General features: G+C 38.9%; 2 long non-coding RNA genes across 2 annotated transcripts in view; one reads left to right on the plus strand and one right to left on the minus strand.

Moving 5' to 3' along the window:
* The window catches only part of LOC103788078 (uncharacterized), a 43,950-nt gene that overhangs the window by 9,750 nt on the left and 9,821 nt on the right, over positions 1-24,379 (minus strand). The gene's annotated exons all lie outside the window — the stretch shown is intronic.
* Positions 17,243-23,004, plus strand: LOC144579182 (uncharacterized). The gene is made up of 4 exons (XR_013526151.1): positions 17,243-17,337; positions 17,673-17,808; positions 19,982-20,114; positions 22,908-23,004. It is a non-coding gene; the product is annotated as an uncharacterized LOC144579182 (long non-coding RNA).

Below are 24,379 nucleotides of genomic sequence, written 5' to 3' on the forward strand. Positions count from 1 at the left end.
GTCAGCAAAGGCATTTTATGAAGTAGAAAGAGCGTTAGACTTTGGTCAGGAGTGCTGGGTATCTTCATGCAGCCCTGACCTGGACTGAATAACAAGCATCCATTATTGAACAATGATGAATGGTTCCTGTGTGTCTGCACTGCACTGGTTGCTTTAACTCTCACAACAGCTTTGAGAGGGAGGTGTTCTAACCTCATTTTACAAATGAGCAAACCAAAGCACAGAAATGCTAAATAACTTGTTCAAGAACTCAGAACTGGTAAGCAGCAACAACAAAACTGTAAACACCCCATCCTCTTCACTTGTTATTGCTTTCTGTACCTCAATTTCTCCCTGATAGAATGAATTCATTTGAATCTATTTTATTAGCTAGGTTAATAATTAAATAAGCAAAAAATAGAAAAAGATTTTGAGGAAACATAAATCCAAAGAGAAAAGCTATGTCTTCTAAGAGAAAAGTAAGTCCTCAAACAGGTTGATAAATTCCCTAAAGCCTTCATTCACTGTCAGAGCTCTAATGAAAATCATCCCTTCAAGGCTAGGGTACAGTATGGGACCAGAGCTGCTGGAGAACTCTTCCGGATGCCCTCTGGTTCCTCTGCGTCTGGTTTTCCCGCTCCCTCCAAGTGACCAAGGCAGCAAGACGTGATGCTCCTCTTGAGTTGTTTGGTCTCAGCCCTCATGTGTTTTCTCAGCCTCTTTCATTCTGAACACAAACTAGAATAAAGCTGGATTTCACTTTTTTACTCTAAGAAGCATCCATAGAAAGAGGTACATTTTGATCTTTCCTGTGGAACAATATAACCTAGAAGAACTCTAAAGTGAAAGGTGAAAAGAAATCCACACATTTGTTAAGGGAAGTGATGTGCAGCTGTGAATCCTTGAAAAATCTTCTACCTTCTGGCTTTTGAAATCATTATTTGACTTGACTAACAGTGTAATGTAACTGAACCTTCAGCTCCACCCATAACTAATTAGTATGGTACTTTATGGTTTGCAGTGGTTTTCACATATACTCTGTCATTTAATTATTACAAAGCTCTTTCATACTGGAGATTATTTTTTCCCAGTGACAAATCTAGCATGTACAGAACTGAGTGATTTGCTCCAAATCCCATCTCTAGTATATGATTGAGCTGCCCAAGAAACCAGGTCTTCTAACTCAATGCGTTGCCACATCACTCCCTGGGCCCCTAGTTCTTTACCTGCAAAGTTCCATGACAGACTGCTAATTCTCTACCAAAGAGGAATTATTGTATGAGACATTCACAAGTCTCCTTGAAAGAAAGAGTGTCCTTCCTTCTCCTCCAAGCTCAAACATTCATTATCAGCCTTGCTGACATGAGGGCCACAATCTAGACACTCCATGGAGGAAAGCCATAAGGACTCTGCCTCCTCCATGGCCGTAGAATTACCATTATATAGTCTTTGAGCATCTCTTTCTGGGTTTTATTTTACTTGGAAACAATTAAGTATATATCTTGTGTAAGTCTCCAATTTGTGGATTTGTATCATTCACTGTTAAATACAAACCTAACTGATATAACTGCCTCACAAGATTCTTATCAAGATTAGAAGATAATCCATGTCAATCGATTTCAAATATAGACAGAATGTATTTCCCTATCAGCTGAGTCCTACTGTATATCTACATTTGTGGGTGTGTGTGCATGCACGCGTGCCAGAGCTCTAATAAAAAGCTACTCGGGAGGCTGAGGCAGGAGAATCTCTTGAACCCAGGGGATGGAGGTTGCAGTGTGTGTATTTATAAGCTGTTATAAAGTATTTTACACAACCTCACTGTGACTTCTAAAAGTCAAGGACTTTGTATTATTATTCTCTGTGTCACAGGTGCCAAGCATACTGCCTGCAACCAAGCATCTTCATGAATTGAAACTGTATCCTGTAGGGAGTATATGGAGAGTGTAAGAGTTGGTGCAAATGCAAGGACTTAGAAGATCATTATTATTTTAGGATACAGCAAATCAGAAGCAACAAAAATCTAAAATAAACAAAGTATCACATTCTCCATGATTTCTGTAATATAGGAAGAGTTATTTTGACTGCATGGATAAATGTTACAAATTTCATCTTAGTCATTGAGCTGATTCTATTTCAAATGTAAATGTGTTATCTAATACAAAGTAATTTGAGACTAATTACTCTTTCTTCTCAATGCAAAGCAGAGAAGTAGCTCCATGATCCAAAATATAAACTGAGAGAACATCCCAGTAACTATTTAAGGCCCATGGATAGCAAAGAAAAGAAGCAGGTAACACTCACTTTAAAGAATGTCTCCACATATCTGGATGACTAAGCATTAGGATCTGAATTATAGCAAATCTTCCATATTAAAGAGATACATATATTGGCCAGGTGTAGTGACTCATGCTGTAATCTCAGCATTTGAGAGGCAGAGGCAGGTAGATAGCTTGAGTTCAGGGGTTTGAGACCAACCTGGCCAACATGGCGAAACCCTGCCTCTACCAAAAATATAAAAATTAGCTGGGCATCATGGCACATGCCTGTAATCGCAGCTACTTGGGAGACCTGGGAGGCAGGAGAATCTCTTGAACCCAGAATACGGAGGTTGCAGTGAGCCAAGATCATGCCACTGCACTGCAGCCTGGATGACAGAGCAAGATTTCATTAAAAAAAAAAAACATATGTCCCTGTACTCAAGAAAATTAAAGTCGTGTATATATCAGCATGTAAATAACCACATCCAATAAGATTACTATTGTATTGAGCATATAGACAAAATAAAAAAGTGGAAAATGTATTTACCTGGTAAAGAAAGAGAAACTTCACAGAGAAGCATTTGAATTGAGATTTGATAGGGACTAAAGCTTTCCTTGTAGACAGAGTAGGGAGTCATTCCAGGAAAACAGAATGCTATGGGCAAGGTTTGGATTAGAAAAGGGATAAGACTTTAACTAAAGGGTTTGAGAAATCCTGGTATATTTAGGGAAACAAGTTATCAAGTTAGATATATAATCTTCCTCCCCTGGTACAGGTGAAGTTTTTTCTTTCGGTTAAAGCAATTTCCTAGAGATCATAAAGTTGGGAGTTGATGGGTTTCTTGCTTATGTTAGCCACGTGCTGATAAAGGGAAGTGAGAAAACTGAAATATTTGCATATCATCAAGTTTTCCTCCTAAACCTATGATGGAGAAATAAAAGTAACCAAGAAGCTCCGGTATGCTCACAGAAGCTTAATCTTCTCTGCTTCTTCAGACATTTATGATGTATTCTCCTTCCCATTCCCAATGTTTACCAGGTGTATAAAGTCAGGAAAATCTACATGCTCAGAGCCCAGAACAAACAGGGAAATGGCACCCTCAGAAAATGGTTAACTTTCCAGTAAGTAATTATTTTATTTTTAGACTTTCAGTGGGATTTTTTATTGTCTTTCTGTATTGAAAAATTGTGGCTACATGTTATGATAAACTTAAAAACAGAAGTAAATAATAGATAAAACCACCAAAGGCTCCCTGAGACGAATAAGAAATCTAATCATCAGGCCAGAGAATTCCTCATTTTGACATCAATAACTTATCCCAACTATACTTATCCCACACCATATTTTAAACATAGTGGAAATCTCTAATCTTCAGGTTTCAATAATTTAGATTTTATTCATTAGTCTACAGAATATATTCAATATAAAATGTTGACCAAAAAACAGTTGTACACACAAGCACTTTAGAAGGATAGAAAGTTATGGGAAGAAACCTTTCCCCCCATTTCTTACAGAGTTGATGAATACGCACAGAAAATAAGATAGAGTTCTGGGAAAACATTACAGAGTAGAAGTTAGAGTATCCTTTCCCTTTTCTCTGTGATCAGACTTCTATCTATATTCCAACATCTATGAATAATTTATGTATATAAAAATATATAAGCAATGTATTGTATATATACATACATATATATGTGCATATAAATAAGAGAGGAGGACTCCACACATAGCAAAGTGATCTTTCTGAGTTGAGAACATAACTGTCCAATGTGTTCTTCTTGCCCACTGCCTAGATATAGCTGATTCATCAAGACAGGGGAATTGCAATAAGAATACTGTACATATCAAACAAAGCAGTGCAATGGGTAAACCATTAGGACCTCTGTACAGTCACAGGGCAGCCAACCAACCCCAAAGGTGGAACAAGGCAGGGGAAGTCTGAGTCTGGTGCTCTGCCATTGAGTCATATGCTGACCTTGAATTTCTGATCTCAGATATTCAACCAGTACCTTTATTTAGGACAGTTTTATTTTTTCTCAGAAACTAGGTTAACCCACAAATCAGACCCTAGCTACTCAGTTATTGTGATCAATTGTATCATTGGCTGCTTCAGTGGCACTTTCAATTGCTGTCAACTAAGAAGGGAATGTAAAGCCCAATATCGACTAGACATCAGTCATCAGAGAAAATCGGGAATTGGCTTCTTGGGTTGCAATGTCCATGGCCATTCCACTAATAGATACTACGAAGAGAGATACTAGAGCTGAAATTACATATATTGCCTTAGGAAATCATAGATCCAGGAGAAAAGAGCAATTCTGTTTTATATCTATGACAGACATCTCAATATCTGTTGACTGAGGATGCACCATTTATCCAGTTCTAACAGCCTACTTTCGTCAGAACAGAGTAAGACAGTGGTGTCATTCTGAGAATGAAAGACTTTCAGACTTCTGCAAACATCTACCAAATATATCTGAAGCACAAAGGGAAAACATGTAATTTCCTTTCGATTCCTCTGAAGAAAACTTGTACAGGATACAAGATTTATCTTCAACTTCTTGAAAGGCTGTAATTTGCAATAAAAAAATTGTATATTGGTGAGGTGGAATTAAGGACAAGCGGACAAAAGAAGCGAGACAAATTTTGACTCAATATAAGAAGCTTCTAACCTGCAAGCTGCCTACCAATGAGATGGAGATGCAGTCAATGTGCATGTTCACACGGAAGCAGATTGACCTTTCAGGGGTGATTTGTCCCAATCACAGTCATTCCCAAGTGTGATTCAGTAATGTTTTCTTCCAGTCTTTAAGACTATATAATTTTCTTAAATTCCTTTGAGAAGGATCAGGTAATAAACATAAAATATTGCTCATGCCTAAATGATTGCAATTTCCATTTTCACTCTGTCTCCCCTATAAATTTATTTGACATCTTTTACCATGTAGATTTAACAACATTTTATTTAATAAATAAGAACCCCACTTCCTCATCATTCTATGACCCTAATGATATGCATAATACAGAAACTAACAAATTTAGTTTATTTTTTAAATGAGCTTGGGTTTAGTTTCAAGAGAGTCCTTGAAGTGTACTGTTGGCAGATTTGGTTCTGCAAACTCTCATCTCTCAGAGGAAGGTGAACAGTAGATCGTGTTTCTCAAGAGACCCTGCTGATTTTTTTCATCTGAAGAATATAAATTCTTTTCATTCAGCTCTTAGAAATTTTTTGAATTCTTCTATTTCTCACAGATAGTCCCAAACTCATTTCTTTCAGGAGAGACTTGAGAAAAAGACAATCACAGGGTACATATTTTTTGTGAGGACTAATGAGACATTGTCAATAAAGTAGATTGTAGTCCCAGAAGGAATAGCATGAGAGAAAAATCGAAGATCAACATCATTCATTATCTTCAAAATGGTCTCTCTTCCAAACAAAAGGAACACAATTATGTAGAATAAAGTATAATATTTTCAAGTGCTGTTCAAATTTTCGAATGTAAAAATATACTTGTATTAATCCATTCTTACACTGCTAATAAAAACAGACCCAAGACTGGGTAATTTATAAAAGAAAGAGGTTTAATTGTCTCACAGTTCAGCATGGCTGGGGGGGCCTCAGGAAACTTACAATCATGGTGGAAGGCGAAGCAAACACATCCTTCTTCACATGGCAGCAGCAAGAAGAATGAGTGCCCAGTGAAAGAACACTTATAAAATATAAGGTTTTATAAAACCATCAGATCTTGTGAGAACTAACTCATTATCACAAGAACAAGATGGGGGAAACTACCCCCATGATTCATTTATCTTTACCTGATTCCTCCCAAGACACATGGGAATTATGGGAACTACAAGTCAAGATGAGATTTGGGTGGGCACACAGCCAAACCACATCGCTTGTTTACAAATCTGAGTTTATAGGCTGGAGTACAAACTGAAGCACAAAGTCTGCCAACGCCAGTAGATTTTCCCTTTTGGGTTCATGTTATGCTCCCTGAATTCGGATAATCACAAACGCCTCTCCCAGGAGGAATATTTATGGTAAAGACCTTGTCTGCTGACAGTTTACATCATCCTACTCTCCCTCCCATTCAAGGAAAGAGAAAAAAAAATGGTGGGTAATGATTTCTATTTATTCATTTGGTGCAATTTTTAAATGAGAAAATCTATATTCCCCTGTAAAATGCATGCTCTTTCCAAAAAACTTTTTTGTCAAAGCAATGCCCTGATAGACCCAGTCACTCCTATGTCTTGGTCAATTCAGACTGTTATAGCAAAGTAGCATAAACTGGGTGGCATATAAACAACAGAAATTAATTTCTTAGAGTTCTTCAGGCTAGAAGTCCAAGATCAGGGTACCAGCATGGTCAGGTTCTGGTGAGAATCCTCTGTTGAGTTGCAGACTGCTGAATTCTCATTGAATCCCTACAGGTGGGAAAAAGTCAAGAGGGCTCTCTGGGGCCTCTTTAATCAGGGCACTAATTATGAGGGCTCCACGCTCTCTCATGACCTCATCAACTCCCAAAGGTTCCCCTTCCTTATACCATCACCTCGAGGGTGAGGATTTCAATGTAGGAATATCAGGGGATAGAAACATGCAGTCATAATACCTTATTTGCAGAAAGTGTGTTTGTCCCTTTCCATTTTAATAGTGGCAGCCTAAATATGTAAAAGAAATAAATTTAGACCTAAAAATACTCATAGTTTGTGGTTTAATGATATCCCTCTATACTCATTTATTTAATTTTCAAAACAATTCTAGAAGTAGCTTTTATGAAATTGCCAGTGACAAAAAAGGACTTGAGGACTTGCCTAAGATTTAATAGCTATGATATGGCATCACCAGAACCAGTCTCTGACTCCCTAATCCACACTATTTTCCTTCTAGCCCTGGGTACAATCAGTGTTCGGAATTAGACAAGGAGACTTTCTTGCCCATGTATTAATTTAGCTGATCTGAATGTTCTCCTTTGGGAAGATTTTCAGCATTTCTCTAGACTTGAAGGCTTTTTATAAGGGTAAGAAACTCAAAAAGTAATGAAACAGACTCCTTTCACACTAAAAATGATTTCTGATACCATCTAGTGTTCCTGCCATATTTCTCAATGTGTCCTAAGAAGTGACCAGCATGTAAGTTAATGGTTATTTGTTTCATAGGGAAGTTGGTCCCTAGCAGCCAAGTAAATTGAATCCAAGTGAAAGCTCGTCTATTCATTATTCATAAATTCGAATGGTATCTTTTATGGCTGGCAGCCTATGAAACTAATTCTGGTCTCATTTTTTAGATTTTTGTTCATTTTATTTTCATTTCCCAAAATAAATCAGTAACTTTGGAGTTATCAGATACACAATAGCTTAGCTAATGACTAACTGATTTGAGAACTACAACTGCCCTCATCCTAAGTATTCACTTGAAATGGAAATGGATTTAACTTGAGGTTTCCGGATCTTAGAAAACTTTAGGAGACCTCACTATCTTCCAGCAAAGAATGAGCTACAGCCTGCAATCTGCAACACCTTTAAGGGAATTTTGTGAGGTGTAATCTGCACAGATGACAATTTCACACTGGTGGACCTGGCCGATGATATACTTATTAATATCATTAACACTGAGCAGCCAACTCTCCCAGTTCTTCCTAAAGAATTCAGGAGTGCTCAAAATTCTGAACCCCTCTGAAACAATGGTATTTAGAGATGACTTTTCTAAGTATACAGGTATTGAATGGCTCATTCAAAACCTTGACCTCACATTCTTGGAAGCTGCAACTAGTTGATTTCCACTTCAGCCTGCCCTGGATTCTGAGGTCAACGCTGGAGGCAGTTGGAAGGGTGTGCAGAGTCCGTAACATGTAGTGGCATTTGCTATGGAGTATGATGGGAATAGCTCATGGGTCCAACTTTTTTTTGACCATCTTCTTTATTCTGCTCCAAAGCAATGCATGTAAACGTTCATTTTCTACTTTCTGTTCTTCTCTCACTAACATCCTGAACTCCAATTTCTTTCTAAACCCTTCCCTGCCTTATCCACCAACTCCCTCTCTACAATAATGATGTTTTCTGTCCCCAAACAAAATATTTTTATGGCTACATCTCATATATCAATTACTCTCTGGTACAACCTCTGCAAAATTCCTAATTAGTGGCATTTCCACTTTGTTCAGCTGCCCCACCTGCCTTGTTTCTCACTACACTAATCACCTAATTTGTGACAAAACTTCACGCTCTTGTCCTTTCATGCCTGAATGTAGAAAAAAAAGAAAGAAAGAAAGAAATCGCCTCTGAGACATGACTTCTTTCTTTTTCAGAGCTCCTCACACGTCAGCATAAGATTTAAGTGAAAATTCTAGGCCGAATTGTAGGGAGATATTCAGAGGACAAACATCTTATAGTAGCATTGGGCTCCCCACTCAGAGACTCCAACATCTTCAGTTTGAACAAACAGTCCTTCTTATTGAACTATGGATATGTTTAGGAAATAAGTGACAGTGTGTGGTCCTTTTTTACCAGATAAATCACATATTGCCAAGAAGCATTGCACCTGTTCAATACTTAGACAGAAGAGGGATGCAATATCCCATTGCCATCATTGACCTCTGTGAATCAACTATGAAAAATTTCATAAGTTATCCTCAGGCTTCTAATTCTAGTTTTCTTCCAAATTCAAGAAGCAGTATGATTACCACCCTCTTTTTCGTCTGTTTTAATGTTCCAAATAACTCCATAAACAACAAGTACTGAAAAAAATTCTGTTGAGTGTCACAGGGATATAGATCCCCTTAATGGAAATGTATCTTTAACCTTGAATATTTTATCTCAAACTGTTCAATCAGCCACAAATTCTACACTGTAAAATGCATTGGCCTTTGAGTTTATCTGATTTCAGTTTACACTATAAGCTGATGCTATACATACCCTCCAGAGAACTGACCTTTCCCTCCTGGGTACTGCCAGCCTCCCTCAGCCTCTTTTCTCTCTGAGCGGATGGATTTTTTGGGGGGAGGGGTTGGGGATGCTTTGTATATTTTGGTTGACTCAGAGAATATCAAAGTAGAAAGAATCCTTCGAGATCTTTCAAATATGACCCCTCATTTCTTAGCTAAGGAAACGAAGATAAGGAAAAAGTGACGGATCCAGTGCTACTCAGCCAGAGCCACATATCACTCCACTCCCAACTCATTAGACCAGCAGTATGTGCTGAGTTTTTTTACTTTACCAGGCATTGACCTAGGTTCTGTGAATATAAAAAAACACTTGCCTTCCAGCAGCCTGTGTACCCCGCTGCCTCCTCCTTGAAGCTCAGATGCATCATTTAAGGTATTTGTCTTAACTCAAAGCACCATTTAAAGTATTTGCCTTAACTTAAATTATACTTTCTTAAGAAGCTTCTGGAGGCTTTTCATTTTATCAGCCTCAGAGGACAATCTCACTGGACTGACTAAATGCCTGTTTACTAAGCCAAGTGGTTGAGACCTTGAGGAAGAGCAAAAGGACAACCCACCTGATTATGCACATTGACCTTGTCCTCCCAGCAGCCCTGCAGTCAACAGCTGTGGTTTATACTGGAGCATCTGCCAGATCCAGACCAGGGAGACCCTCCTTTTCACTTCCATAACACCCCCTGTGCTTACTTGGTGTGTGGGTGTATGTATATATCTCCTCCATTAGACTTGAGCTTCTCTAGGATGTAATTACGCATTCTACCCATCATGTTTAGCATGGTAAATAATTTTCAGATCCATTATTAATATTCATATATTTAAATTAGTCTGGCATGGGTTGCCTAAGAAACAAGTGCTGGGAAAAGAGATTTAGGGGCCATGAATTTGTTTTCTAGCCTGTAGTTCCAAAAGTGCTTTTGGCCCTGTCACTTTTCAGTTCCTACAATCAGCACATGCAGGACAGGTACCTTTTGGCAAGGAAGGCAAATTGTCCCTCACCTGGGAACCCTGCCCCTCTGAACTTAGAGTACCCAGCTGCAGCTGTGTTTCTGTGCCTGTGAAATCCAAAGCTGTGTGTACAGTCTCAGAGCAATGCAGGCAAAGTCGCACAGGAAAGAAAGGTTAACACATTCTGTAGGCTTTCACTTTACATTCATGGTGGGAAAAAGTAATAGAAAGATTTTCAAGCATAAAAGGATCTTCTACTTCAACTGCTAAAAAAAAAGAAGGAAAAAAATGCCTCATAAGCAGCATCTTCCCTTGTACATCAAATTGCTCTGTTGACAGGATTTTTAATCAAAAAGCCCAGAGAAGAAAGATGAGTGGAATTCACAAAGACTCACCCAGAGAGAACAAATGAAGACATTTGTTGTGCTTCTGTAGGAGAAAAGAGACGGCAGAGATGCGTGCCTCTGCTCTGGAGGCTCTGGAACTTGTTCTTGGATCAATTACTCCGAGTCCCCAGACACACTGACCTGAGCAGCATCAGCCTTCCCCTGGACAGGGGCTGTCACCAGTAGGATTTCCACTTGGAGAATTGGAGGAAATGGTGACTAAGAGGCCCTGAACTGTGGACAGCAGCCCCCTCTGCCTGGAAGCCTTCAATGCCATGAAGCATCATCTAAGTTCTGCATTCTCAATTATAACCAAGTTAAGTTACCTTCTGTATTATTAAATCACTATTTAGAAACCCAAATAGTCACACTTCACTTCAAACACATCTGCTTGCCATGAGAAAATTCTGAGCATGAAGAAAATTTTTATTTACTATAAAACTTTGGCATTTTAGGCTGCAGACATCTGTTGCCAGGAAGGATAAAGAAAGATAATGATGGAGGAAGGAAGGGAAAATTCAGTAACTTCTTGAGCTGGTATGATCACCCAACCCTGTGAAGGAATAGCAGGTATTCAATGTGAGGCTCAAAATAAGAGCAAATGCATTTTGTTTCTGCTCATGTTCTTTTGTGAACATTTCAAAATTCTGATGCAAAAGTCATGGCACCCTACTAGGACAAACATAGCTTTTAGCACATAGGTTTTTTCTTTTTTATTGATGCATAAAAATGTGCATATTACATAGCATATTTTTAATTCACAGTGGTTGTTATGTCATGACTTGGTTGGATTTACAAAGCATAATTTTCCTTCCAAGTCTCATCACATAAGCTCACTTCCTCTGGCTCCCTGATTACAGAAATATCATTATGTCAAGACTCTCAATAGGGCCGAAAAACCAACACACATAGCCCTATATATATTAACTGTCACAAGCCCCAACAAAAAAGATGATGTAACTGATAAAAAGCCATGGTGGTTCTGGCCAGCTCTTCATGGTTGGGCCTCAGCAAACTCACAGAAGGAGCAGGCAGCAAGCACAACACTAGGGACAGGAAGATGAGTGGGACCCACGCCTGACTTGGAGAGCTCATAACCTGGTGGGGAGAAGGGAAGGGTGAACTCGCCATGCAACAGATAACTTCATAAAACCCGATACGAAGCATAACAGAGGGGGCATGTTGCGGGAAGTCCAAGTACAGGCTAAGTAACCTTGCGTAGTGGTCAACTACAGGCTAAGTAACCTTGCGTAGTGGTGAGGTGGGGCAGTAGGAAGTGCTCTAGAAGGCAGGCAGCATTTCAGTTAGAACCTGAAATACGTGTTGAGGTTCACATTAAGGAAAGAAGTGGAAGGGTGTTTCTATCAGTCAGACTCTCAGCAGGAAGCAAATGGCACTCTCGAAATGGGATTATTTGAGAGAATTTATTGCAAAAAGACAAATTCAAAAATTATGAGTGAAAGAAACCACAGTAATTCATGTTAAAAATGCAGTAACCCATGGCTGGTGGAATGCTGGAAAGAATGCAGTCATCAAAACCCAAAAAGAGGGAATCACGTAGAATTGGACACCTAGAAGGCAACAGTGACCACTGGTCAAGGGACAAGGCAGCCTGAGGTGACCTTCGGGTGAGGGCTGGAGAGGCATACTACGACCTCAGTCTCTTCCTTCTAATCACCTACATGGGTCACCCCACTGGCCAAGCCAAAGAACAAGGGAACGAATTGACATCATTCAGGCCAGCCAGCCTCTCCATGTGGAACACAGAGTGGAGAAAGCTAGAGAGTGAGTCTGAGGGACCAAGAGAGATTTCTGCCCAGGGTTGACCAAAGTCACAAGATGAGCAAAGACCTGACTCAGGAGAGGTTGGCATCCCTCTAACCCACAGAGCTGTAAAATGGGAGGTGAATGAAACACCTCTCCTTCCCCAGACTGGAGCCAGCTGTGAAAGTCCTTACTCCAGCCTTAGGGAAGTGAAGTCACCTCGTCAGGTGCAATCCTTGAGACTCTGCTCCTTGAAGCTCAGTTCCCACTGTGAGCCTCACCACAACGGCATAGCTTCCTCCTCCTACCCCTCAGCCCCTCCTGCCTTGGCCCCCTTTCCCTGCTCCAAGACCTATGTCAGAGATCTGTGGAGAGAGCCAGGCAGGTTGCGGATCTTAGTGTCAGTTTCCTGAACCTGCTTTCCACAGCCTGGGTTGAGAGTATCCCTGGGGGCTGACCCAGGCCTGGAAGTATCATTGATAACAGTAATCATATTACCAGACTTTGTTGTGTCTCATCCCTTATGTGCGGCCTCTACCCCAAGCTAGAGCCACTACATCCCAACTTTAGCTCAACCATACCTCAGAATCCATCCTGATGTCAAAAATGTGGATTTATTCTGTGAGTTTCTTCTCTGATAGTCAGCTTCCTTATCCAGTCCCCTCCTAGCTCTAGAGACTGCCTTGCTCAGGAATCTACCCAATGAGATCCCGTATCAGGGGAATGAGACCAAAGAGAGATGCTTTCAGGAGAAAGAACACATAATAATGAAAGTGCCCTCTAGATTCTATGTCTGGGCCAATTCTAAGCACTAAACTACTACTTATTTTGCATTTCAGCTTCAGCAGCATTTCCTTGCAGAATCAAATTGCAGGTCTAACTTAATTATCCAACTTACCCACCAAAATCAATTATCTTTTTCATATTCTTTAACAGAGCCAGTTTCCTTTCTTTCAGAGCCGTTATCTCAGAATGGACTACCATGCACTGCTGTACAGTTTATGCACTGTGTGACTTCAGAGAGCACCATTTTCACAGACTATGATATAAATAAATGGCTCCCCTTGGAGCTGGGCAGTGCACAACTTGCACAGCCACAGGCACTGGTCCCTCTCACAATGCAATCACACAGTCATTAGCATGATTTTTGAAAATTAATGTCTAGCTTTCTTACTAGTCTGTGAACTCTATGAGAATCGTGGCTCTTAGTACTCATGAGACAGTGTCTGGTACTTAGTACGCACTCTATTAATGGTTAATTCATATTTAGCAAAACCTCTGAAACAAAAATTTTACAGATTAAAAGTTAAGGTTCAGACAGTGTGAGTCCCATGCCCAAGTTCAGTGTTTGAATTAGACTTCAAGTTCAAAACTCTATAGTGCATGTGTTTTCCATTGTTCCGTGCACTCTCTGAAATATGGTAGAATGGCATAGCGTGAAATATGGCTTGAAAAAAAATGGTGGTGAGTTAATATGACATCAAGACAGACTGCTGCCCTACCTGACCTTCAGCTAGCACTAGCTCAGCATGAGCCACTGGGGTAGTTTTTGAGATCCCCAACAATCACAGCATCCTGGCCAGCCTTCCTGCCCTGTCAATAAAGAGGAAATAGGCAGACACTGAGAGAATTAAGTCAGAGTCTTGTAGACCAATGATTTCAATGCAGCAACAGTCTCTGGCCTGCTTTCCTCATCACCTTCCCACCATGACCAAAGAAGGCACTGCCAGCCTGGACCCCTCTGTCTTGCCTGAACGCAGCCTCCCACCCTGCTTTGCCTGCTGCCTCTGTGGATGCACTGGAGCTGGCCTGCCTCTGGCTTCTCTGCCTTTCTCTGCAGTGAGGAGGATGGAAGGCTTCCTGTTCCTCAAAATTACAGAACTCCCCAAAAGCCCAGTTAGAGTTTACGGGCTGCCAGTAGATCCTTACAAAGCCCATTTTCCACATATCACTGACGGGAGATTCAGACTTGTAGCCACAGTGAAATTGATATACATGATGTCAAAATTTCTTCATTTGTTTTGGGGTTTTCCATGATGAAGTGAAAAACACAATTTTACACTAAGAATTTATGACGCAGTTTTGTCAGCCTCTGTGGTAAACAGCTTGCTTTTCAACGTGGCTGGCTGTAGACATTTTGCTCACTAATGTGCACTTGGTTTGGCAGATTTCTATGTGTGTGTGTATATATATATATATATATATATGCTTTTTTAATAAAAGCAAACAGAAACAGGGTCTACTTTGGAAATGTGCACTTAGGCAGGTACAAGTCATTCGCACGAAAGTCAACAAGCGTTTGTATCATGAGCCCCTGAAACCCCTTTCCTCCCTGCCTGCCTTTAGCTACAGCTCTTCTGAAATGAGCCATGAGCCTTGAAGCAGTGAGTCTCTGGGTGTGTGGAAAGTATGATACAGTTGATAAGCCTCCATTAATCCCCATGCAAGTACATTCCTAAGGAGCTAAATACAAAATTCATTTTTTCTTTTTAATAAGAAATATGAGCAACTTTTTCTGATTCTTACACATTCCTTCATTGAAGCCTCTGTACAAGTATTCATCAGCACAGAATTCCTTAAAATTTTGTTCCCAGGTGTACAAAAGAGGCCGCCTTCTGCCTACGTAGGCCAGGCAGTTCTGCACATTGGAGAACACTGGCATCATATACTTGGTTCATGCAGCTCTAAAGGAAACTACTTATTTAATCTCTGGAAATGTTCTACTCTAATAAAAGTTTATAGAGATAGAGTTACTCTGGACCCACTCTAATTATTGCCAAAAAATAACAGAAGGAAAAAAATCAATGATCCAGAACACAAGAGACTTTAGTTCCAGTCTTAGATTAGCGGTTTACTAATCATTATCATCTTGGGTAAGTTAAAACCTGCATTGGTTTCATTGCACTTCCCTGAACAATGACAATAATAGCACACCATACCTAACTACAGTTGTTTTAAGGATTGAGATAAAACAGGTGGAGATCTAAGAAAGGTTATAATAATCATCGATGTTGCTCTCTGAAAATTGTGGAGTTACCACCAGATGGAAAAATAGACTATGTCCTGCAGTTATGCATTCCTTTAAATATTCAGTTTTAATATGTCCTGACAACTTTCTAAAAACCCCTCAAGAATGAGGTAGCCCACTGAGGAGCACAATGGGTAGGGAAGAAGTGGTGTAAGACAGATATGACAGCTCATCATGTGGGATGTTACAAGTGTGGTGAAGAATTTGGATTTTTTTTTTTTTTTGAGACTTAGTCTTGCTCTGCTGCCTAGCCTGGAGTGCAGTAGCACAATCTTGGCTCACTGCAACCTCCACCTCCTGGGTTCAAGTGATTCTCCTGCCTCAGCCTCCTGAGTAGCTGAGGTTGCATGTGCCACAACCCCCAGCTCATTTTTGTATTTTTAATAGAGACAGGGTTTCACCATGTTGGCCTGGCTGGTCTTGAACTCCTGACCTCAGGTGATCACCCACTTTAGCCTCCTGAAGTGCAAGGATTACAAGTGTGAGCCACTGCACCTGGCCAAAAATTTGAATCTTACTCCTAGAGGAGTAGAAAGCCACCGGAAGGTTCTGGGCAGATTGGGGTCTCTGCTCTGGACTATGTGTTAAAACACCACTGGAATGACTGTGGAGAACACCTGGTGTCCTGGAAGGCTTTTGCAGAAGTGCAAGCAAAGGATGAGAATGGCTTGAAGGGAAGAGGGATTTGGAATGGGCTTTGGAGGTGAGTTGACAAAGATTTGTTGATAGAGTAGATTTAAGTTGTGAGGGAACAAAAAATTAAAAATTATCTTCAGATGTTACTGTAGCAGCCAGGTGAATACAAATGCCATTTACTGAGATGGGGAATGCGAGAGGAAGGAATCAGTTTGGGTTTGAAATCTGAAATCCTGTCTCATCATGTTAATTTTGAAGCGCCTAGTAGATTTTCAGCTGCCCTGAGCTACTCAGCAGTGTCATCCCTGCTGATCTTTGAGAATAACTGAAAACGAAAAAAAAAAAATCATGCTTCACTTCTGGGATCAGCATCAACTTAAAAAAAATATAAGTTGGTTGGAAAAAGTTAGAGCTTAAAATTAGCCACAACTTTGGTTTGGGTGTCAAAAACCAAATGGCAACCTCTTTTATTAAACAGAAAAATGGATTCGCTCTTGAAATGAAACAAGTTTAAGCAACACATTGCCGGATCCAAGCACTTAAACGACAGACATCTCACAAACCTGACTCCAAGTTTAGCTTTCCACATGTTACCTTCCTTGTCGGGCAAGATCTCCCAGGAGACAGCTCTCTCCCTCTCTAGGGCAGTGGGAAGATTGCTCAGCGTCAATTCTAACTGTACCTCTTACCAGTTTAGCAGCTCCAGAGAGAACAGGACACATGTTTCCCAATAGTATTAAAATGTCACACGCCAGTCCTGAGCTCCTTACTTTCTCTGGAGCAGACATCAGCTCCTCACAAGCCACATGAACCGAGGTGGAATTAGAGGTGCTTTGACCAGAAAAAAAAAATTACTATTGGATCAGAATAAATAACAGAAAGCCCACTAACAAGCTTGTAGAAATAACTGAAGTTTTAACAACAACAAAAAGAAAACATATTGTTTCATAGAACTTTGCTAACACTACGTGAAACTTGGGATTTATCTCACCACGTTTGTGACAGTAATCAAGCTGGAAGATTTACTTAGTTTTCTTGCTCAAGAGAAGTGATTGCTGCTGCCACATGCTAAAATGGGCTCCATCTAAGTGAATGATCCAATATGAAATTCTGGTAGAAAAACTACCACAAAACAAAGATCTGTCAGGTCTTTGAATGCACACCTTTCTAAATTTTGAAACAAGAAAAGAAAAAGAAAAATGTCAGTGTTAAGAATTTGTACCTTTTGGTAGAACCAAATAAAATTCCAAACAGTTGACTGGGGAACACAGCTGCACTCAGAATTCCTTCCTGTAACCACTCACTAACCTAACATTCACCAAGCGCCTACTCAGTTCAGGAACCGTGTGCTAGCCCAGACTCCCAAGCAAAGCAGGCTACCTCCCTTCTCCAGGTCAGACCATATTTTATTTTGATCTCCATGAAAACCTAATCTTAACACGCGCAGAGAGTGAGATGGATTAAAAGGTTTAATCCACGCTTTGTTTCTTATGAATTTCAGAGACCAAGTATAAACTACGATGCTTTAGCCCTCTGGCCAAGGGCATCTGTCTTCATCCATCAAAATAGTCTTGGGGATCCCAGAGCCAGTATGCAACCAGCTAATCTGGCAATGGTGTCAGGTGGCAAAAGGATCCTCCGTGGCCTTCAGCAACACCCTGTCATGACAACTTAGGTCATCCCCTCCAAAGAGGTGAAGGTTCTTAACTGTTTTGTTGTTTCATTCAGGGAAAAAGCAAAGAATGTACAATGAGACTCAACTACAATGTTCTTGGACTCTACTCCAAATGATGGTGGAGAAGATCTTCCCTATTCTTTTATAGATACTGCAAGGTTTTGTCCCTCATTGCAACACAGGTATCAGGTAATATCTGCTTCCCCTGACAAGAAAAAAAATACTTTTGCCTGCAGGTGTTAGGAGGTTTTAGCCCCATAAAGGAGATTTTCTCTAGGAAGTTTTATCTAGGAAGATTTCCTGTTCTCCCAACACTTTTGAGTGCTTTTAATGTGTCCCCAGTCACTTCACATTTTTCTCAAGAAATTAGTAATCCTGTACAGGAGACAGACATGTAGCATATGGAAAATATAGTGGGGTAAATTAAACAATAGAATATAATATTAGTAATAGACATGTTCTTGCTAGATAAATAGCTGGTAAGGTGACTAAGGAAATGTTAGTACTCAATTTTATAAAGAGAAATCTCTCTACCTACACTGACTCATATGGTTCATACCAAAATATCTAGATCCTGATAGACAAACCAGAAAAAATATATGAGTAGATAATTCATATCTAAGAAAGACAAATGGTAGATAAACACAGAAAATGTTCAACTTCTAATTATCAGAGAAGTAGCAAGTTTGAAATGAGGTAGTACTTGACACTTTAAAGTGTAAATATGAGATCCAAGTCTGGTGAGATTGTGTTGTAACAATTTAAAAACGCTTTTTGGATAATTTTATTTAATATAAAGAGACATATCCAACGTCCTCAAAATTCAGCTACTGAGGATTTAACCTAAGGAAGTGTTTTCAACCTATATGTGAATATATTCAATAGAGAATTATTTTAATAGTAAAAATGGAAGTAGTTTGCACATAAATAATATTAGATAAATTTTATAGTTATTTTTTCTGGTAATTAAGACTACAGAAATAAAGGCTAAATAAAAATTACGTAAACTCTTCTGTGGCTTTGACCAGATTACTTATCAACGGAGGGTAATTACGGGGGAATTCATGGAGTTACCACTAGAGGGAGTGTTAACCAATAGTTGGGGCTAAGTACAGAGGCATCTGAAGCATGCTGGTGTCTTAGGGGCCCAAACACAGGAGAAAGAAAATCAAAAGATAGCAATGATAAGTACAGAAATGAGAAAGTCACTTCCACAGGAACTCAGAGTACTCAGAGAATAACTTAATAATTATCAAAGGTATCTCTCCCCAAGGAAAGAAATGTTTCCTGTACCCTTCTCACTCAGCTTCTGAGAGCCCTTCAGGAAGGGGATTCCTGCCAGTTGAGCCTGATGTGCCATCTGCGATCTCTTTGGTTAGAGATTGTGTTGTTGGTTAGTGGTGGTTTTTTTTCCCCCTCTCAGTGAATTACTTTTTTTTTCTTATGTCACGATCATTCAATTAAAAACAATGGAATCCCTGGATAGCTAAATGTGTGCCAGAAAGAACTCTGCTAAATTATGTGGACTTTTCCAATTTGCTCCTTGGAAATTTGTGGCTGCATTGAGTGAACCAGAAGAATTATGTTTGCATAAGACAACTGCTGAGGAGGAAAAGGGTGAAATAAGGCAGGTGGAGATGGACACAGTCCACGCAAAGGGGACTGCAATAGGGAAACCTAAGAGTTTGGAACTTAGATCATTCTCTGAGAGCTAAGAAGAGCAGAAATGTTGGAGCCATGTAAAATTGCATTTAAATATCAGTGTCCCTGTGACTAATTGTCAGAGCTTGAGCAAGTCACTTTACCTCTCTCTTAGCCTTCATTTTTTCCCCTATAAAAATACTTCCTGGAACTCATGGAGATAGAAAGTAGAAGGATGGTTACCAGAAGCTAAGAAGGGCAGTAGTGGGGTGAGGGGGAGGGGAGTGGGGATGGTTAATGGGTACAGAAATATGGTTGGAAGGAATAAATAAGATCTAGTATTTGATAGCATAACAGGGTGACTACAGTCAATAGTAATTTAATTGTACATTTTTAAATAGCTGAAAGAATATGACTGGATTTTTGTAACATAAAAGACAAATGCTTGAAGTGATGGATATCCCATTTACCCTGATGTGATTATTTTGCCTTGTCTGCTTGTATCAAAATATCTCATATACCCCTAAATATATATACCTACTATGTACCACAAAAAAATTAAAAAATTTATTCCCAGGGTTTGAGAATAAAAATTAACAATAATCATTATAAAGCAATTTTTCAGATTCTTACATAGCCTCACTGATTTACAAATACTTGTTATAAACACCCAGCTACTGGTTTAATAGTTTATCTTATGTCTCTGTTATCTTCAAATTAGAGGCCAGATCTGGATGGGTCCAGTTGGTGGGACATGGACGGCAAGAAGAGAGCATCTGAGAAAGGCACATTGGCAGCCAAGTAAGATGCTGACAATGAATACACAGGACAGCTGCAGTGCAGGACTATTTAGAGTAAGAAGAAGAAAGGAAGCTGTCATGAAGAATGGGTCAAATTATATTTTCCTTGAGTTGATAATAAGAATGAGAAATGTGTGGTTAGGAATGACTTCTATCATAGTTGAGATTTTTAAAAAATTGTACTTAGCATGCTCAGTTTCTGCTTTCTGGTGTACCCATTTATGGAAATACCTATCTGTTATTGTTCCCACAAGAGGAATCATCGGAACAGATGCTGCTCTAACATTTATGAGCTGAGAGTTGGATGCTGTGTTTAACTTTTACAGTTTCATGTATCACCAAATGGAATCGCACTTTTCAGAGTTAACTTCATCCAACACAATTCATTTTAAAAGGACAGAAATTTCCATTGTCTTTACATTTGTTGCTATTGTTTTAATTAACATTTTAATTTAAATGGGCATGTTTCACATATGGAACTCAATTCTCTTTCCAGTGACCTAAGGGTTCTTAAACTAATGAGAAAAATCAAATCTATTTAATGTGGACAGGATTAAATAGGTGTTAGAATAATATTTTCCAAAGGGCTTTGGCAAATTTAAAATATTAATTCCAGGTTTTTTCTCACATATACATATTTTTAAATGTATTTGTTGAATATATAAATCTACGTTAAATAATAAATGGCAAGATGTATCTAAAAAGAGTTGTTTAGCATAAGACATATGAAATGTAATATAAATACATAAAACATAATGCTCCACATCTACTGTCCACCTACTCTGCAAACACTGCACTAGTCATCTTAAGAGAAGTGTTACACCAAATATTAAGAGGCTGATCAAATTAGTTTGAGAAGCACTAAGTTAAACAGAGTCAGGCCTTCCTTTTTTAAATTTTTTCATAAGTTATTGGGGTACAGGTGACATTTGGTTATGTTAGTAAGCTCTTTAGTGGTGATTTGTAAGATTTGGGCACAGCTATCACCTGAGCAGTATGCGCTGCACTCTATCTGTAGTCTTTTATCTCTCGCCCCTTTCCCACTCTTCCCTCCAAGTCCCCAAAGTCCATTGTATCATTCTTATGCCTTTGCCTCCTCATAGCTTAGCTCCCACATATCAGTGAGAACATACAATGGTTGGTTTTCCATTCCTGAGTTACTTTGCTTAGAATAATAGTCTCCAATCTTATTGAGGTCACTGCAAGTGCTGCTAATTCATTCCTTTTTGTGACTGAGTGAATATAATGGAATGACTGAGTGAATATATAATGGAATATTATAGACAATTCCATATATATTCCATTCCATATATATATTCCATTCCATATATATATAATATTCCATTTTATATATATGAAAGATATATAAAGAAACTGATATATGTGTAAAAAATATAAAAATATATATATATAATATATATATATATGAAACAGTTTCTTTATCCACTCATTAATTGATGGGCATTTGGGTTGGTTCCACTATTTTACAATTGTGAATTGTACTATTATAAAAATGCCTGTGCACATATCTTTTTCGAATAATGACTTCTTTCTTCTGGGTGGATAATGCAGTAGTGGGATTGCTGGATCAAATGGTAGTTCTACTTGTAGTCATTTAAGGAATCTCCACACTGTTTTCCGTAGTGGCTGTACTGGTTTACATTCCCACCAGCAGTGCAGAATTGTTCCCTGATCACTACATCCATGCCAACATCTATTTTTTTTTTTATTTTTTGATTATGGCCATTCTTGCAGGTAGTGTTGCACTGTGGTTTTGATTTGCATTTCCTTAATCATTAGTGATGCTGATCACTTTTTCATATGTTTGCTGGCCATTTGTGTATCTTCTTTTGAGAATTGTCTATTCATGTCCTTAGCCCACTTATTGATGGGATTGTTTGTCTTTTCCTTACTGATTTGAGTTCACTGTAGACTCTGGATATTAGTCCTTTGACAGATGTATAGATTGTGAAGGTTTTCTCCCACCCAGCTTTTCAGTGCATTCAGTGAGTTGGAAAGTTGGAAAGCACTTAGAGGGGGCATAGTATGTGTGCACCATTTCCCAAACTTATTGGATCATGGGCCATTTCTCCCCAGAGGTGCATATTTTGGGGTAAGGGTTTGGCAGATGATACACTGGAAATCCATGCTGCATAGGACACCACAATGGTGAAATCACAGTCTCCTTCCAAAGGAGGCTCATAAAGTAGATGACGAGACAAAGTCTCAAGTAACTACATCAAGAAGAAGAAACTGCAAATATTCTGAGATACAAAGTTCTGAGTTCATCTCCGTGCAACATTTATTTAACAAAAATATAAGATAATTGAGTTGATATTTTTCAAGTTTGGATTATAAATTGCCTTTATTAGTCTCTCATTGAGGCAGGGTACAGTGACTACATCTGTAATCCCAACACTTTGAGAGGCTAAGTTCGGAGGTTCACTTGACCCTAGGAGCTTGAGACCCTCCTGGGCAACTGAGAGACCTTGTCTCTACAAAAAATTTAAAACTTAGCCAGGCATGGTGGCATGCACCTGTGGTCCTAACTACCCCAGAAGTCGAGGCAGGAGAATCACTTGAACCTAGGAGGTCAAGGCTGCAAGAGCCATGTTCTCACCACTGCACTCCAGCCTGGGTGGCAGAGCAAGACCCCGTCTGAATGAATGAATGAATGAATGAATGAATGAATGAATGAACTGCCACTGACTGTCTCTGCTAAGCATTTTACAAATATAATCTCACGAAAGAATCTACAAAGAGGAAACTATTTTCTTTACTTTTCCTGAAACTGATGGTTAGAAAATGATAGTGTCCTAACTAATCTTATCTATCTTGTCCATACAGGACCTAGGATTTGATGCTGTCTGCCTAACTCCGGAGCTAGAGCTCTATCCACTCCCACCTGTAAAATGTTCCTACTTTTCCAATAAATTACACTTGCATAATTGAAGAATTACTGAATTATTTGAAAGTTCAAGAATACCAAGCAATAATGACCAAAAGAAAATTCCTTTGCACTAAAGTTTAATGTTTGACTGTAAAAACAAAACAGGAGAAATCCTTTAAGTTCTATTTTCCAATTAAATATCAATGAAAGGGAAAATGGAAAGCCATATTAATATAGTGATAGTCTGCTAATAGGAGAGAGAGAAGAGTAAAATGCAGATATCATTGAGAGCCTCGTTCTATGTCCAGTCACCTTTCCAAACCTTGATCGATTTCTTTTAGTGTTTTTCACTTCTATGGTCTTTTTGCTCTTTGTGAATACCAAAATCATATCTCAATTTGAAATACCTATTTCTCTTCAGCTTATTCTCAAATAGAATAATTCATGAGATAACCTCACATATAGATTTCAAGTGTGCACTATGCCCATTTGCTTCTGCTAGGTCCGAATTTCAATAACCTTGTTCATCAGGAGATTGGAACTCTAAATGTTAAATGTCTCCAACCACTCAAAGTCTATGCTTTCATTTCTATGCTGCCAGTCCTGCTTCATTTGATTAGGCACAAAGTGGACGAAGGGAGGAAAAATTAAGGAATTGAGCATGGAAAGATTAACGGTATTTCAGTAGTCTTTGCTGAATTAGAATTATAAGTGTTCATTCAAAGCTAGCTTTCTTAATATGTTTATAGCTACCCAGAGGTATTGTTTAAGATCTGCACTGGGAATGTATAAAGACTTCTATCCAAAATAACACGACTACAATAAGACCACAAATTCTAGTTCAATGTTTCACACACACACATACAAAGACACATAATTCTCTTAAACACATGAGATTTAACATTTTTGACCACAGCAAAGAATGTTTTATGGTTTTTCAAGTTGTTTAAATGCAAAACAAAATGAATATTAAAATCTTGTATAAAAACAAAACTTGAAAACCAATCAATCTGCGTCAATACCTTTTCAGTTCAATTCTTTCCTAGAACCAGGGAGGTTGTTGTTGAAAAGAAGGGGAGAAGAAAAGGAATTAATTTAGCTTGAAAATTTGCTAAGTAACGAATTACCATATTCTCCAGAAACTTCACTGACAATTAGCATTCTAGCCTTGATCCAGGGGAGGAAAAATGCACTGCAGCTGTTTTATACACATCTATATCTGTGTTCAGTAAAATATGTTAGGTACTTTAAATCTGCTTATGTAATGTTGGCAAACAGATATTTTCCCCTTATTACAAATGTAAATGCTAATATAAAATTGATGCAAAATTTAGCTGAGGTTCTATGGATCTTTGTGGTCTGCATTGCTGTCTGAATCCCTCTACATTCAGCTCCTCTGGGAGATATTTACAATCCCAGCTTCAACCAA

The sequence above is a fragment of the Callithrix jacchus genome, chromosome 14, assembly GCF_049354715.1.
Source record: "Callithrix jacchus isolate 240 chromosome 14, calJac240_pri, whole genome shotgun sequence".
Taxonomy (NCBI): domain Eukaryota; kingdom Metazoa; phylum Chordata; class Mammalia; order Primates; family Cebidae; genus Callithrix; species Callithrix jacchus.